Raw genomic sequence first — 13,829 nt, forward strand, 5'->3', positions numbered from 1 at the left:
GCCTCCACCAGGCCCCCACTCATGTCTCCCACTACCCCCACCCCCCAGCAGTGCAGGGCACCCTCCACCACGCCTCCACTCATGTCCCACTCATGTCCCCCAGCACCCCCACCCCCCAGCATCCAGGGGCACCCTCCACCAGGCCCCCACTCATGTTTCCCAGCACCCCCACCCCCCAGCATCCAGGGGCAGCCTCCACCAGGCCCCCACTCATGTCTCCCACCACCCCCACCCCCCAGCAGTGCAGGGCACCGTCCACCAGGCCCCCACTCATGTCCAACTCATGTCTCCCTGCACCCCCCCAGCATCCAGGGGCACCCTCCACCAGGCCCCCACTCATGTCTCCCACCACCCCCAACCCCCAGCAGTGCAGGGGCACCCTCCACCAGGCCCCCACTCATGTCCCCCAGCACCCCCACCCCCCAGAATCCAGGGGAACCCTCCACCAGGCCCCCACTCATGTCTCCCACCACCCCGGCAGCCTCCACCAGGCCCCCACTCATGTCTCCCTGCACCCCCAAACCCCAGCAGTGCAGGGCAGCCTCCACCAGGCCCCCACTCATGTCTCCCACTACCCCCACCCCCCAGCAGTGCAGGGCACCCTCCACCACGCCTCCACTCATGTCCCACTCATGTCTCCCATCACCCCCACCCCCCAGCAGTGCAGGGCACCCTCCACCAGGCCCCCACTCATGTCTCCCTGACCCCCACCCCCCAGCAGTTCAGGGGCACCCTCCACCAGGCCCCCACTCATGTCCCCCAGCACCCCCACCCCCCAGCATCCAGGGGCAGCCTCCACTAGGCCCCCGCTCATGTCCAACTCATGTCTCCCTGCACCCCCACCCCCAGCATCCAGGGGCACCCTCCACCAGGCCCCCACTCATGTCTCCCTGCACCCCCAACCCCCAGCAGTTCAGGGCAGCCTCCACTAGGCCCCCACTCATGTCCAACTCATGTCTCCCTGCACCCCGACCCCCCAGCATCCAGGGGCACCCTCCACCAGGCCCCCACTCATGTCTCCCTGCACCCCCAACCCCCAGCAGTGCAGGGGCACCCTCTACCAGGCCCCCACTCATGTCCCCCAGCACCCCCACCCCCCAGCATCCAGGGGCAGCCTCCACCAGACCCCCACTCGTGTCTCCTCTCACCCCCCAGCAGTGCAGGGGCAGCCTCTACCAGGCCCCCACTCATGTCTCCCATCACCCCCACCCCCCAGCATCCAGGGGCAGCCTCCACCAGGCCCCCACTCATGTCTCCCACCACCCCCACCCCCAGCAGTGCAGGTCACCCTCCACCAGGAACCCACTCATGTCCAACTCATGTCTCCCTGCACCCCCACCCCCCAGCATCCAGGGGCAGCCTCCACCAGACCCCCACTCGTGTCTCCTATCACCCCCCAGCAGTGCAGGGGCAGCCTCTACCAGGCCCCCACTCATGTCTCCCATCACCCCCACCACCCAGCATCCAGGGGCAGCCTCCACCAGGCCCCCACTCATGTCCCCCACCACCCCCAACCCCCAGCAGTGCAGGGGCACCCTCCACCAGGCCCCCACTCATGTCCCCCAGCACCCCCACACCCCAGCATCCAGGGGCACCCTCCACCAGGCCCCCACTCATGTCTCCCACCACCCCCACCCCCCAGCAGTGCAGGGCAGCCTCCACCAGGCCCCCACTCATGTCTCCCTGCACCCCCAACCCCCAGCAGTGCAGGGCAGCCTCCACCAGGCCCCCACTCATGTCTCCCAGCACCCCCACCCCCCAGCAGTGCAGGGCACTCTCCACCAGGCCCCCACTCATGTCCAACTCATGTCTCCCTGTACCCCCACCCCCCAGCATCCAGGGGCAGTCTCCACCAGGCCCCCACTCATGTCTCCCTTCACCCCCACCCCGCAGCAGTGCAGGGCACCCTCCACCAGGCCCCCACTCATGTCTCCCACCACCCCACCCCCTAGCAGTGCAGGGGCAGCCTCCACCAGGCCCCCACTCATGTCTCCCTGCACCCCCACCCCCCATCAGTGCAGGGGCACCCTCCACCAGGCCCCCACTCATGTCCCCCAGCAACCCCACCCCCCAGCATCCAGGAGCAGCCTCCACCAGGCCCCCACTCATGTCTCCCACCACCCCCACCCCCCAGCAGTGCAGGGGCAGCCTCCACCAGGCCCCCACTCATGTCCCCCTGCACCCCCACCCCCCAGCATCCAGGGGCACCCTCCACCAGCCCCCCACTCATGTCTCCCACCACCCCTAACACCTGGCAGTGCAGGGCACCCTCCACCAGGCCCCCACTGATGTCCAACTCATGTCTCCCTGCACCCCCACACCCCAGCATCCAGGGGCACCCTCCACCAGGCCCCCACTCATGTCTCCCACCACCCCCGCCCCCCAGCAGTGCAGGGCACCCTCCGCCAGGCCCCCACTCATGTCCAACTCATGTCTCCCTGCACCCCAACCCCCAAGCAGTGCAGGGGCAGCCTCCACCAGGCCCCCACTCATGTCTCCCTGCACCCCCAACCCCCAGCAGTGCAGGGCAGCCTCCACCAGGACCCCACTCATGTCCAACTCATGTCTCCCTGCACCCCCACCCGCCAGCATCCAGGGGCACCCTCCACCAGGCCCCCACTCATGTCCCCCAGCACCCCCACCCCCCAGCATCCAGGGGCACCCTCCACCAGGCCCCCACTCATGTCTCCCACCACCCCCACCCCCCAGCAGTGCAGGGCAGCCTCCACCAGGCCCCCACTCATGTCTCCCTGCACCCCCAACCCCCAGCAGTGCAGGGCAGCCTCCACCAGGCCCCCACTCATGTCTCCCACCACCCCCACCCCCCAGCAGTGCAGGGCACCCTCCGCCACGCCCCCACTCATGTCCAACTTATGTCTCCCTGCACCCCCACGCCCCAGCATCCAGGGGCAGCCTCCACCAGGCCTCCACTCATGTCTCCCTGCACCCCCAACCCCCAGCAGTGCAGGGCGCCCTCCACCAGGCCCCCACTCATGTCTCCCTGACCCCCACCCCCCAGCAGTGCAAGGGCACCCTCCACCAGGCCCCCACTCATGTCCCCCAGCACCTCCACCCCCCAGCATCCAGGGGCAGCCTCCACCAGGCCCCCACTCATGTCTCCCTGCACCCCCAACCCTCAGCAGTGCAGGGCAGCCGCCACCAGGCCCCCACTCATGTCCAACTCATGTCTCCCTGCACCCCCACTCCCCAGCAGTGAATGGGCAGCCTCCACCAGGCCCTCACTCATGTCTCCCTGCACCGCCACCCCCCAGCAGTGCAGGGCACCCTCCACCAGGCCCCCACTCATGTCCCCCACCACCCCCACCCCCCAGCATCCAGGGGCAGCCTCCACCAGGCCCCCACTCATGTCTCCCCCATCACCCCCACCGCCCAGCAGTGCAGGGGCAGCCTCCACCAGGCCCCCACTCATGTCTCCCTGCACCCCCACCCCCCAGCAGTGCAGGGGCACCCTCCACCAGGCCCCCACTCATGTCTCCCTGCACCCCCATCCCCCAGCATTGCAGGGCAGCCTCCACCAGGCCCCCACTCATGCCCAACTCATGTCTCCCTGCACCCCCACCCCCAGCATCCAGGGGCACCCTCCACCAGGCCCCCACTCATGTCCCCAGCACCCCCACCCCCCAGCATCCAGGGGTACCCTCCACCAGGCCCCCACTTATGTCCCCCAGCACCCCCATCCACCAGCATTCAGGGGCAGCAGCCTCCACCAGGCCCCCACTCATGTCTCCCATCACCCCCACACCCCAGCAGTGCGATTTGCCTGGGTACGTGTATTCCTGGGGTGCGCGGGTAGTCTCCCATGCAATACCATCAGGGTACGTGTATTATGGGTCCGCGTGAACTTCCACACGCAATACCAGCAGGCTACGTGTATTACGGGGTTCGCGGGAAGTTCCACACGCGATTGCCCTGGGTACGTGTATTTCGGGGTGCGTGTGAAGTTTCACACGCGAATTTGCAGGGTACTTGTATTTGGGTCTGCGCGTGAACTTCCACACGCGACTGGGCCTGTGAGAGTGGGGTACGTGTATTCCAGGGGTGGGCGAGAATATTTACTCGCGACTGGGCCTGGGAGAGCGTGTTACGTGTATTCCTCGGGTGGGCGGGAAGATTCACACGGTCGCCTACAACACGCCGAAAAATAAATGGTCCAATCCTGAAACACGTATGCCAGCATGAAGCAGGCATACGTCGACCCGCGCAGCATAAAAGTGCGCGCAAGCAACAAACAAGCTCAGACGCCAGGATGAATATACCGTTCCTAGCAGCAGTGGCCGTGGGTTACCAAAGGAGGAGGAGGAGGATAGTGAGGGCCCGAATTTTCACTCCCAGAACCAGCCTTTTTGGGATGCCTGATGACCAGGTGTATGGGAGGTACAGGTTTCCACCACACATAATACTGGACCTGGTCAGTGAGTGGGAGGATGACCTCACATCACCCACCCTGCGCTCCAAAGCACTCAGCCCCCTGGAGAAGGTCCTCAATGTACTGCACTTCTTGGCCACAGGATCATTTCAGCGGACAAGTGCCATAATCGCTGCCTACACCAGGTCTTGAACATCATCACTGCACGCCCATTAGTCCGCAGGCACATATACCTGCCCAGGACACCTGCAGAAAGGCTGGCTGCCGCCCTGGATTTCTACGGTGTGGCACAATTCCCCAAAGTGCTAGGTGCCATTGACTGCACCCATGTGGCACTACGTCCCCCCAGGGCATCTGAGCACATCTATAGGAACCGCAAGCACTGGCGTTCCATTAACGTGAAGGTAGTATGTAATGCCAAGGGAATCAGTATATGCCAACTATCCAGTGTCCACCCACGACAGGTTCATTTACCGAATGTCTACCCTAAACCGGGACCTAGAAGCTGGGCGGCATGGCGATACATGGCTGCTTGGTGGGTATGAATGCCACTGCACATGCATGCATGTCAGATGCAGAGTTATGTCACTATCCCACTAATGATACACATCACCTCCTCACCTAGGGGACAGTGCCTACCCTCTGAGCACCCACATGATGATGCCAATTCGGAACCCCATCACGCCTCCCGAGGTAAGATACAACACAGCCCATATTGCAACCCGGGGCATAGTGGAGCGCACATTCGGAGTGCTCAAGTCATGCTTTCGCTCCCTTGACCGTTCTGGCGGGCAGCTGTTATATGCGCCCCCAGTAGTGTGCAGGATCATAGTGGCAGCATGTGTCCTTCACAATGTTGCAACACGCCGGGGCCTGGCTGTGGACATGGTGGTGCCCCCTCATCCCCAACCACTTGCACGCCCGCTGCGCATGGGAGGGAAAAGGCCACGGGGTGAGGCAGCCCGTACGCAGCTGGTGGCTAATTACTTCACATAGAAATCACACCCCTGTGGAGTGCACACAGCCCTGGCACATACCATCTGATAAGCAATGATGACTCAACCTGACAATTATGACGAACAAAGGGACAGTCAACTGTCAGAACCATAGCAGCCTGAGATTGTTCATGTGGAAGTGTCACAATGTGTGCATCCCTACCTACACAAACACCACCAATGCAGTGTCATCAAAAGACACACTTCCATGCTGCAGAAATGAATACCCACTTGCAAAATACTACATGAGAACAGTGCCATGTCACCCAACCCCTCCCCGGCACGGCCACACAACACACCATGGCATGTCATGAAATGTGAGAGCAAACAAATTAATACCCACAACATGCCCCAAGTGTCACCAACTACAGTGTCCCTAATGGAAACATGGCCACACATGAAATGCTCACAGTAATGCAGGACCTACAACACACATTACCAAATACTTACCAAGAATCACCTACCCAACCACCTACCCAACCTCCAACCTACCTTAAACATAACATTACAGACTTAAAAAATTGGTAGCCTCACTACCTGATGATGCCAGCACTTTGAACACTTCCAAGTATACAGTGTTAGCGCCACGCAAGAGTGTAGGTGCACTGCTTACAACATGGACTCCAGTTCCAAGGTGGACCGCCTTGTGAAGACATGAGAAATGGACCTGCAAATTAGGAGGATGAGATGGATGCAGAGGCACATATCAATACACCATGCAGTGTACAATACAACAACAATATGCACTATGAATGTATACACAGTATTGACTACAGACTGCCCACACATCGAATGGGAGTCCAACGTCACCATGTACGCCAATGTCACTTGGGCACACCCTTTGCAAGCCCATGGAAACGGGAAGCAGGAGGGGTGTGTGTCACACAAACCCAAGCATCTGAACCGAATTCATGAGAAGCCTGCATGTGCCCAGCCACAATACAGCGTATGCCCCCGGGAGCCACACAAGGCAACACACTGTCCAACAAAAAATAACAAAAAATAAAAATCAAAAATGGCCATTAATGGGCCCGGGGGCGTCGGGGAGGCCACCCAGGAGGTCCGAGGACAGAGTGCACACCAAAACCCACCTGTGTGGATCTTGCAACAAAAAAAACACCTCCATGGGTTCATGGCCTACACGGCTACCCTATTGTGAGAGAATCACTGCTGTCACTCTCCTCACCCTCTGCAGCTGCTTCAGGAGGTGGTGGCACTATGGGGGCAGCCCACGCAAATCCCTAGTCTGTTCCTCCATGGCAGCAAGCATGCGGGTGTGGTAGGTCTCGTTCTGGAGGATAATTGTGCGTAGGTCCCCATGCAACAACTCACGGGATGCCCGGACCTCCGCCCTAGTTGCCTGCATCTCAGCTGAGAGCGTACGTGTGAGACGCTCCAGCTGCTGTTCTGTCCTTCTGTTTGTTGAAGCCTCAAGCTCAACAAGAGTCGTCCTGAGGTGAAGGAGTTCCACCCTCAGGCCTTCCCTGTGGCCCTGGGACTCTATGGAAATGGCTTCCCGCAGAGTCTCCAGTGCCGCCCGCCTGTCCCTGTCGGACGCCAACATGTCCTCCCTGTGTGACTGACAGATGGAGTCTGTTGCCTGCTGTAGTTGCTCCATCAGCCTTTTGGGGGGCACAATGGAAGTGGCCACCCTATCCATGGCCTGAGCCATCATCTCTGATGTTGCTGCCTGTTGGGTTGCCATACCGTATATGGATTGCTCCCATGCGGTATTGCCAGGTGGCGGACGGCCACCACGTCGGCGGGCACCACACCTGTCTGGGGCAAGGCGAACTGCGCCTTGCTGTGTCGGCACTGCCTGAGGCTGCAGGACTGCATTCCACCTCTGATCTGCTGGCCCAGGAACAGGATCAGATGTTGCGGAGTGTGACCCTGCATCCGTAACTACCAAAGGCGTACCTGCCAACACTGACATCCCCATTGAGGGTTCTAACCCTGGTGCAGGTGGGTCGGACAGAACAGAATCCCTCCCAGGAACACTCACCTGCGACGGCACATAGGTCTCATCATCCGAATCGACACCTGAATACAGCTCGGGGGAGGTGCAGCCAGAGACACCCCTTGAGAGCACGACCTGCAGCAGTTGTGTGTTCTCACCCACAACCACACCATGTCTCTCACTGGTGGTCGGTCGGGCCTGAGACCCCTCCTGGGTCTGCACCATCTCCACAACCCCAGCAGTATCAAGTGCGTCATCCCCTGCAAAGACATAAAAGAAAAGAAATGGAAACAGGCATTAGCACTATGGCACACAATTAGGGTTGAGAAGCTACAGAAACAGTACTTGATTGACACGTCCCACATTACTAAAACCCTCCCATGCATGCACCGCCACAGCGTGTGAAGGGTAGGCAGATGGCACACATTGCTGACACCAAGATGGAAGACGAACACATTTGCTGCATGCTGCCTAGCAGTGGCATCACACATTGGCCAGTGATTGGCAGGTCAAATACACATGCCATCAAACAGATGGCATGTACCCTAGCCATAAAGTGAAGAGGGTGAGGAGGGCACCAATTGTTCATTCAGTCTAGTTTGCTCAAGAAATTGATTTCTTCATTGAAATGGTTCAAATGTTTAACCTGGAGCTGCCAGTCCAAAATGGTCCTATAGCACAGGGACATGTCTAAACAAATCATGTCCAGGAAACAAAGCCAGTCCACTGTACCATAGCCATGTCAGACATGTGACAATAGGACTGAGAAATGCCGAGTAAAAGTGGTGGTATGCAAACAATCTGCCTGAATAAACAGAGGAAAATAAGCAACAATGTTGTGGCAAGATGACACTTCAAGGGCAACTGGTGTGGTGTTGGGCTGGATGTCTAATGTTGGCAGAAGGTATACTGCTATACCCGAATGCTGGTGCGCAGAATGTATTGGATGAGGCACATGGGTGACCCAAACCACTCAGGCACACACGCCCTCACCTGGCACCCAAACAGGAGCCCTCCCACACACACCATGCACATGGATGACACACCCATGCATGTGCACTCACCGGACAATGCCTCGTAATCTGCCAGTTCTCCCACGCCTTGGATCTGTTCCTCCGTGACGTAGGTCCCAGCAACCTGCTCATGTGGAGTGAGTTCTATGTCCTCTGCTGGAGACCCACCTCCAGTCACTAGAGTTGCGGCATGACTTGAGGCCAGTTTATTCTTTGCCCTGCGGTTCAGGTCATTCCAGCACTTGTAGCATTCAGTAGCTGTGCGCCTCACGATTCCAAGGGCACTTATGATGTCCGCGATGGTCTGCCAGTGTGCCTGACGTTGTGCAGGTGTGGTCTTGGATCCTGCAACAATCACCATTTCGCGGTCATGTGCGGACACATACTCTACAAGTGCATTCAGTTCGGCCTCATTGAAGCTGGGCGTCCTTGACGGGCCAGACTATGTAGCCGTGTCTGGGGCATCAGCCTCTACTGGACGAGCACTCTTCCTCTTCTGCTTGGAAGGTGGTGGGGATCCTGAGTGTCCTACGCCGCTCTGGACACTAGGGGCAGGAGCCCCGGTGGACTCTGTACTAGGAGTGTGGGATTGCACACTCAGCATGGGAGTTGGTGCAGGCATTAGCTCAAGTGTGATGGTGTCAGGGGGAATGTCAGCAGGATGGACTTGGACCGACACTGTCCTGGCTGGGTGTGTGAGAGGTCGGGTGGATGGAGCTGCAGCTGCCCCTGCAGCCTCCCCAGCCTGCCTACGCGGGGCAGCAGATGACCTAGCTGCCCCTGATACACGTGGCCTGATGACACCAACGTGCACCGGCGCACGTGGCCTAGATCTGCTGACCTGGAAGTCATCCATGGAGTCACCCTGTGCCAGGTCTGGTTCCACAGTGGGCTGGTCCAACAAGGGCTGAGCATGGATGGTGTCAGCCATGTTACCCTCAACCGGGGGGGGGCATGGGTGTCCCTGACTGCTCCTCCACACATGGGGGGCTAGGGGCACCCTGCAAGTCACAGCCACGTCCCCTACCGGATCCACCACGGCCACCTTTGCCACCCTTACGGCTTGTTCGCCTCCCAGCCATGGCACTGATGTTATTGTGCGTATGGGAGTCGATGTGAACTATTGTCCTGGGCAATTGGGGGTCAAAGGGGTTGGGTACCAGATGGTAATCGTACCCTAGTGCTCTAGCAAGGCTGTATGTCACCCCTGGGGAAAGATGACGGGTCACGCAACGCACAGGCACCCCAAAAAAGGGAAGTAAGGTGCACGCAACCCCTCCTAGACCACGTTTGTGGAAAAATAAACCTGCACTACGCTGTGGCACCCAGAAACACAAGAATGAACATATGCGTGTCACACGCAGCCTAGAATGACCTCTGAAGGGGTATGCGACACACGGGGCAAGCACATATGTTAAAAACGTGCGCGACTCACCGTCTGCCAGGAACAAAAACGTGAAAATTATGCGCGTGTGCGCGTTGGCAACACCCCCGCCAAAAGAAGAATTGTAGGCTGTCTGAGGAGACAGGACAACAGTAGAAGGGAACGCTGTTTGAGGAAACAGGCTCAGGAAAAAGAGGAAAAGAGAAAAAGCAGTCAGAGGTAAAGGGAGTACGAACTTGAAACGCCGTGAAGTAAATCGCGTGTGAACCGACAAGAAGTACAGATTTCACCCACTCGCTCTCCACGAAAAGCACGTACAAGGAAATGGCGTGCTACATGTACCTTTTATACACACGTCACAGACGCGCATACGCGATGAGGCCATTTCCACCAATTACACGCTTTGACACTTGGACGTGTAACTTTTTTTTACACGCGCCATTCTCTACGGCCATGCGCGTGACGTCATAGCTGCGCATGGGGGACTTTGGCCCAATGAAATCGCGTGTGCGTGCAGATGCGCTTACGCACTAAGGGCCTTTCCTCGAATTACACGCAGACATGCAGGATTTTCACGTGCCAAATCACTCCGTAACAAGCTGGCCACGCGTAAGCACACGGAAGACCATGCTCCTGCCCAGAAAGCCGATTTACTGCCTCCCAGAGCCCCGAGCACGCTCCCACCTGCCACCTGCTGCTGCCTCACTGCCTGCTGCCCACGTGCCCTGCCATTTGCTGCCTGCACATCAGCCAGGGGTGCTGTTGCTGTGACCACCCCTGCTGGAACCGAAGACTCCCGACTGGGATTCCATCGCTCCACAGCCCAGCCCCAGGACCCAGTTGCCCACACACTCCTGCCTCTGGGATTGTCATGTCGGGCACTGCAACATCTGGCACCACTGACAACCCCCGGCCAGAGAGGCAGAGGGGCACCAGCTTCAGTGACAGGGAAGTTGGTGTCTTGGTGGAGCAAGTCCTGGGGCAGTATGATGCCCTCTTCGGAGGTGTGCGCGCTGACAAGGAAGGACGGACTTGGATCTGGACGGACATCGTGACTGCCATCAACGCGGACGGGTGGCAGTCCGCGACTTCCAACATGTCAAGAAGCGCAGGGATGACTTCAGGTCCAGGACCCTGAACAAGGCCCGGCGCCTCTTGAAGGCAGCGGATGCTAAGGGGCGCTGGGGCCACTTGTCGGAAGATCAGATGAGGGTCCTGGAACGCATATCCCCAGCGCTCCACGTCCAGGTCCTTGAGAGGCAGGCCCGTCTGGAGTCGAGCGGTAAGTGTACATGCATCATGATTGTAAGCTGTGCGTGTGGTGATGTGCCAGTAGTGTGCCGGTTGCACTTCTGTTTGTATGGGGCAGAGTATGGGTGGGGGTGTACAGGGCCGTGAGGCTAACACGTGCGAGGGCTGTCATGTGTGAGACATGGATGGTGCTTGTGTGTGTAGGCTTGCATGCCAAATGCAGTTGTGTGGGCACACATGTTTGGATGAATGTGTATGTATGTAGGCATGTTCGTGATGTCACGCATGTATGTTGTTTTCAGCTGCATGTATCAGCACTGTGTACATGTGCATGTGTGTGTATTTGACAAGGGTGCAACAGTGATGCAACATGGATGCATGTGACAGCGGGATGTGGAAGCCTGATTGGCAGATGTGACATGGATGCCCATCTGAACACTGCGACAGTTGGCTGGGGTGTACACATGCATGCAAGTGTGGTGGTGTGCGTGCATGTGTAGTGCACTCCCTGTGTTGCATGTGATGTCTGGCTCACCTTTGCCTGCTCATGCTGTTGTATGTGTATGGATGGTGCTGGCAGTTGCGATGTGGCTGTGGTATGGCTCATGTGTGCAAGTTGAAATGAAATGTGTGTTGCCAATTTTGATGCCATGTCTGAGGTTTGACAATGCCACTCATGTGCAACTGTCATGTGTGTATGTGTCCATTGTACAGTGCCCTGATGCCTGTGTTATATTTCTCCCTGTCTGCAGCGGCAACTGATGAAGAGGGCGGCGAAGGTGCTGTGGAGCACAGCGGCGGGGATCGCACCACCAGCCGGAGACGCAGGGCTCGGCTCTCCTCCCAGGTTGTGATCTCGTCGGGGAGTGAGGAGTCCGGTGCCGCTTCCCAGGCCGCAGCTGCCGGGGGGAGGTCCAAGAGGCGGAGGTCGGAGTTGGACTCCTCGGCAGCAGAAGGGACAGCTGGGACCCCACAGGGCCCAACGGGGGAAGATGGCACGGAGTCATCCAGGTTGGTGGGGGGTTTGGTGGAGGAGGAGGCCGTGCAAGCAACAGAGACAGGGTCTGGAGGTGGAGATTCCACTGGTGCTAGTGGTGCAGTGCAGGACCAGGGACAGGAGGCAGCACAGGTCGCCGCGGAGGTGGCTGTGTGCAATCCTGTCCCTGATCCTGTCACTGCATCATCTTGCACCAGCAGGGATGCCTACGTCCAGACCCGTTTTCAGGCAGGGGATGAGCTCATGACAACTGGCCTTCCTCTGCCTGCGGACGTGGCTATCCGGGTCCGGGTTGAGCCTGTCCTGACTGGTGTGGTGTTGCGTCAACGGGCCATGCGAGGTGACCTGCAGTCTTTTCATGAAGAGACTGCACGTCATCTCGAATGGCTCGTTGACCGCGTCGGCCTACTGGGACAGGTCACCCAGGCCGGATTCCTCCGTTTGATGGGGCTTGCTCCGACCCTCTCCTCAACTGAACCCCCTATGCGCCAGTCGTCCTCCGTGTCATCTTCCCACCCATCAGTCACCTGGGTGCCCTGTGGAGCTGCCTCTGACGGTGCGGCCAGGCTGGTGGAGGAGGAATCCCTGCCACAGTCGGGAGTCGGGCGTCCAGCAGAGGTGGCCACATCAACGACTGCACCCCAGCCAGCGGAGGATGTGCAGGCAGCAGGAGACAGTGCACGGGCAGAGGCACAGCAGCAGCAGCAACGTGGTGGGAGCCATGATGGCTCGGGGCCTTCGACATCGGAGGGGCAGGCATCGGCCGGAGGGCACAGAGGACCCAGGACGGGAAGTGTCTTCCGTGTGGCAGCGGTTGGGCCACACCATAGATGCGGAGCGGCAGCGGGCGGAAGAGGCACGGCTCACGATGGTCAGGGCGGAGAACTCCATTCAATGCGGAGGGCCCTGAGGCGGGCCGAGTGCCTCGAGGCAATCCGCAGGGAGTTTGGGGTGAACATGTGGACAGCCCTGCGGACCCTCAGGGCCATGGAAGAGGACCGCCTCCGGGACATTGAGCAGGAGTTTGATGATGCCCTGGCCCGGAACATCCCGAAGTGAGCCGTCGGACTAGCCCGCTGCCCTTGTAAATAGTTCTGTAGTTAGTGTTAGGTTTCCTTTGGTTTTGCAATTTTTTTGGACCTTTTGGACAATGGGCCACATTTTTGTATATAGTTTTATTTTTTTAGGTAGTGTTATTAGATAGGTTTAATTTCTTCGGTTGGGATCATGGACCCTGGATTGTTCATCTGTATATAGTTGACTTTTGGATTTTCATTTTTTTTTATGATTTCCCCATGGAGCAATGGTTTTCGATTTTAATTTTCCATTGGATTTACTTTTGTGGACTGTGACTTTGGACACCTTTCCTTTGGATTATGATTTGTGGTTTTGCATTATTTCACGGACCTGCTGTTTTTTTTTTTAATTTCCATGGGCCTCATTCCGAGGTTGGAGGTAAGGTACAAACCATGCCGATAATGATTTACCGGCATGGATTTCCGCTCCATGCCATTCCGACCCTTCAGACCGTAAATTAGTGCACCGTAAACAACAATGCCGTAATTTACAGTCTTGGGTCGCGCGCGCACACCACCATGGCGTAATTAACGCCATGGCGTAAACCGGAGCTGATCGCAAGTAAGGAGCACACGTAAATAACCGTCTCCTTAAGGCCGTAAAGTACCTTACCGGCATGGAGTACATACAGGCATCTCAGAGAAGGAGTTAAGAACACAGAGCAGTGGTTTCCACAGCCACAGGTGCACACAATCAGCACAGGTGTAGCCAATGGAGTCTGGCACAGCACAAAATGAGCATACCCACACACCACACCCTCTCCCA

This window comes from Ambystoma mexicanum, chromosome 3p (genome assembly GCF_040938575.1).
Source record: "Ambystoma mexicanum isolate Mex_15411 chromosome 3p, UKY_AmexF1_1, whole genome shotgun sequence".
Taxonomy (NCBI): Eukaryota; Metazoa; Chordata; class Amphibia; order Caudata; family Ambystomatidae; genus Ambystoma; species Ambystoma mexicanum.